This window comes from Microtus ochrogaster, chromosome 19 (genome assembly GCF_000317375.1).
Source record: "Microtus ochrogaster isolate Prairie Vole_2 chromosome 19, MicOch1.0, whole genome shotgun sequence".
NCBI lineage: Eukaryota > Metazoa > Chordata > Mammalia > Rodentia > Cricetidae > Microtus > Microtus ochrogaster.
Genome location: NC_022021.1, coordinates 47,538,178 through 47,542,458, shown reverse-complemented (window position 1 = coordinate 47,542,458; position 4,281 = coordinate 47,538,178). Strand labels below are relative to the sequence as shown.

General features: G+C 45.3%; 1 protein-coding gene and 1 pseudogene across 2 annotated transcripts in view; both read left to right on the top strand.

The window, feature by feature from the left end:
- Window positions 1-1,727, top strand: part of LOC106144019 — a 9,898-nt pseudogene extending 8,171 nt beyond the window's left edge.
- Window positions 1,728-3,352: 1,625 nt separating this feature from the next.
- Window positions 3,353-4,281, top strand: part of LOC113455441 (zinc finger protein 728-like) — a 9,232-nt gene continuing 8,303 nt past the window's right edge. Inside the window, exon 1 of one of the 2 annotated variants that reach the window (XM_026783845.1) lies at window positions 3,353-3,438. The gene's annotated coding sequence lies outside the window, so the exon portion shown is untranslated. Of the gene's footprint in view, window positions 3,496-4,281 lie in introns of both variants that reach the window. The other variant, XM_026783846.1, reaches the window with a different exon arrangement.

The window sequence follows — 4,281 nt, the reverse complement described above, 5'->3', positions numbered from 1 at the left end:
AGAGAAACCCTACGAGTGTCAAGTATGTGACAAAGCCTACAACAGTCGATCAGGACTTTCTGTACACAAGAGGGTTCATACAGGAGAGAAACCCTTCAAGTGTGAACTATGTGACAAAGCCTACAAGAGTCGATCGGGACTTTCTGCACACAGGAGTTTCCATACAGGAGAGAAACCCTCCAAATGTGAAGTATGTGGCAAAACCTTCAAAAGCCCATCAGCATTTTATACACACAAAAAAATTCATACATAAGAGAAACCCTTCACGAGTCAAGTATGTGTCAAAGACTTCTGTGTTGCATCAGAAGTTTCTGAACACTAGAACATTCATACAGGAGTGAATTCCTTCAAGTGTCAAGTATGTGACAAAGCTTTCTATATTCCATCACAACTTTTTGTACACAAGCAGATTCATATAGGAGAGAAACCCTACACATGTGAAGTGTGTGGTCAGGCCTTTACTGATCTGTCATCATGTTCTAAATAAATAAGTATTCATACAGGAGAAAGACATTAAAATTGTAAAGTGTGGCAAGGATATCAATTCTCCATCAGCACTCTCTAGACATAAGAGAAATCATACAGGATAGAACCCTGGAAGTGGGAAGTGTGTGTCATGGTTCCCTGCTGCATCATTGTTTGGTGCTGTGGACATAGGCTAGAATCTTCCCAGTAAGTGCAACTTGGGGTGCTGCACACATTATTAGAAATGGGCTAGTCCCGGTGCGAGAGTTAGCCGATAAGAGGCTAGATATAATGGGCCAAGCAGTGTTTAAAAGAATACAGTTTGTGTGTTGTTATTTCTGGTGTAAAGCTAGCCATGTGGGAGCCGGGTGGGATAAAAAGCAGGCCCGCAGCTCCCACAACATCCTGAGAGAAAAACCTATAGAAGACAAATATGGTATGTATTCACTTATAAGTGCATGTTATCCATTAAATAAATGATAATAAAGCTTCAACCTATAGATGTAGAGAGGAGTCGTCTGTGGGGATGTATTAAACTCCTTGGGAAGAGGAAATAAAATAGATTTTCCAGATGGACTCAAGACTGCTGGGGACCAAAACAAGAGGGGTCAGGTGTGAGGGGGAGAGAGAGCTGGAATTGAGGAGCATTTTGGTTTAGGTTGTGGAAACCTACTACAGTGAGAACTTCCTAGAACTGTGAAGAAATCCTATTGAGGATTCCTAATCATGAACCATATGAGATCTCAATTGACCATCTGTTACACACAGAAGTGATTAAATTGAAGGAACTGGGTAACAGTCAATTCACTTTTTTCCTAAATGGATCCCATGGAAATTCCCAAAACATCCTAGGCTGATGCTACGACAAAAGATTTCTCTCTATAAACTGATAGTGGAGTTCCATTACTGAGGTCATCTACTCGTTTAATCAGACACGGAAAATTGAGCGCCTTCGTACACTGAGCCTTCACCCCTCTGTTCTAGTCTCTTTGGTGGAGGAGGGTAATCTGTAGGGTACAAAAGAGAAAGGAGAACACAAAAGTTCAAGGATAAAGACTGTTTCACCCCAAGTTGGGGATCTACCATCACCTTCACCATACTCAACAACTCAACCACGGAGAGGAAGATTCCTCAAAAACCCTCCAAAGCCCTGCCTGCAGAGACAGGACTCAGGCTCCTAAGGTGCCTCAGCTCAGCAGAGGTTTCCCTCCTTCTGTGATGTGGGAGTGTCATATATCAATCTGTTGATTTCATTGGTTTAAGCAATAAAGAAACTGCTTGGTCTCATAGGTTAAAACATAGGTGGGAGGAGCAAACAGAACAGAATGCTGGGAGGAAGAGGAAGTGAGCTCAGAGACTGGACAGCTCTCCTCTCGGGGGCAGACGCCTCAGAGAGACGCCATGCTCCCCTCGCCTGGCTAGACACATGTGATGAAGCTCCGACCCAGGATGGACATAGGCTAGAATCTCCCTGGCAAGCCACCTTGTGGGCTACAGTAGATTATTAGAGATGGGCCAGTCCAGGTGTGAGAGTTAGCCTAAAAGAGGCTAGATAGAAATGGGCCAAATGATTAAAAGAATACAGTGTCCGTGTAATTATTTCGGGTAAAGCTAGCCTTGCGGGCAGCGGGGTGCTGGGGACGCAGCCCCACTGCTCAGCGCCCTGCTGCCCCTATTACTACACTTCTGCCCTGCTGTGTTTGTGTTTCCTCAGCCCTAATAAAAACCCTTCTTTTCCTGTGAATTCTCCCCTGTGGTTTGGTGTTTTCCCCTGATGCTACATGTTGCATTTGAGATTTTTTTTCTTTGAATTCTTCATCTGGCAGAGAAACAACAACAAACCAGAAGAGATCAAAACTCCCCGATGGTAACCCTGCAACAGCAGAATGTGTTCTCCATATTCCAGCCCCACAAGATGTTGTTTAGTTCTGTTGTGTTGCTGAATTTAGTGTTGTGCTCTAAAACCAAGGTCCTGCTGACTTCAAAGAAGCTGACACATCACCCAGCTACCTCCTATTCTTTTTTGTTCTTTCCATTTCAATAAAAGGCTTGTTTTTCTCTTTGTCTTCCTTCCTTCCTTCCTTCCTTCCTTCCTTCCTTCCTTCCTTCCTTCCTTCCTTCTTTGTTTCTTTCTTTTTTTCCTCATTTTTTGACCTACCCCTCTGCTCATAAGAGGCATCTACCCGGTGGTTTTTCTGTTTTCCTTTATTTCATTTTTCTTTTTTCTATTTTTTTTTAACACAGGGTTTTCTGGGTTGCCCTGGTGGTCCTAGAACTCGTGCTGTAGATCATGCTGCCCTTGAACTCAAAAGATCCACCTTTCTGCGTAAATGAACAGTGCATACACCACCATCTCACAGAATATACAAGCCTTTCTTAAATTGCCCAGAACAGCTTTGATCTCACTCAGTTAGATCAGGCATCCCTGGAGCTGTGATTCATGGTCCTCTGCTCTTAAGAGGCAGACACCAAGAGGCTGCCACCACGTCTCTGCTCAGAATTCATTTCAAAATCTTAGCAGTGACTTTCCCATATGAGATACTTGTAATTATCTCAAAGAAAAAAAAAGTCGAAATTAATATTTTACTCTGTAGTAAGTGTTTATAATAAGCATATCGTTGTGTGAAATCACAGTAACGTGACTAAAAATAACTAATAAATGTAATAAACATTACTGTAAGGTCTCCACTCACACCTAACCATCTCAGTTTGCAAGCTGAGGATTTTAATGCAGCCTGACTCGCGGTATGTGTCCCTCTAGCGGCAGAAGTTGCACATTTCAATCCAGCGACTACAGGAAACTCAGTTACATAGACTTATGGGAAGTGTAGTCCAATTCATTGTGACGTCACAAGCAAGGATGGCCCAGTCGCCTTCTGAGTTGCTTCTACGCATGTTCCAACCTCATTCGCCTACCTCCAATTCGGAGTGAAGTTTCTTACTACAAGGCTGCGGTTGGATCTCTGAGCGCAGGTTGGTTCGGGGTGCAGGGCAGCCCAGCAGGTCTGAGGGATCGTGCAGGGGCAGCCGGTAGGTCCATCGTGGAAGGAGTGGGCACGGGGCCATGGGAAGCAGGAAGAAGCTCACTTTGGAGGTGCTGTTCCAACCTAGGCTGCTCCACCGAGTCAGGATTTAGGTCCGCGCCAGGGAGAGGGCGATGGGATCGGTGCTGGGTCTCCTGCTGCTCCAGTCCTCCCGGGATCTCGCTCCCGGACAGGGCGGGTCGGCTGCGGCCCCCGAGGCTGTGCCGGGAGGTCACTGTCCAGCTCCTCCGGGGAAGCCTGCTGCCACCAGCGGACTCACTCTGAATGGCTGTAGTCAGGATTCTCATTGGTCTAGAGAAGGGAGTGCAGTTTCTGGTCCCTATTGCACTGTATTAGTATTTGGTTATAATGAGAGACCTAGGAAGGACGTGGGTAGTGTTATTTGATAAAGTGAAGTTCCAGATACGACACGACGGTTATTTTACTGGAGCTCCCAAACCTTTGTACTGTGTCCTGTAGCTGACTAGTGAGAGGCGCCATCCATGCCCCTAGTGAATTTTATCACAGATCTCTGCAAAACTGACCGCAGAGATAGGTCCGTACATAGACAGACGTAGTTTCAGATATCAAGCTGACGTCTCTTTATTACTAGTTGTACACTAGAAGCTTGGAATAGAATAATGCCTTTATACTATAGAAAATGATTCCTTTCTTAGAAGGTAGGTGTCTGTGAGCCTTTTTAAAAATCACCTCCCTAGCCGGGTGGTGGTGGCGCACGCCTTTAATCCCAGCACTTGGGAGGCAGAAGCAGGCGGATCTCTGTGAGTTCGAG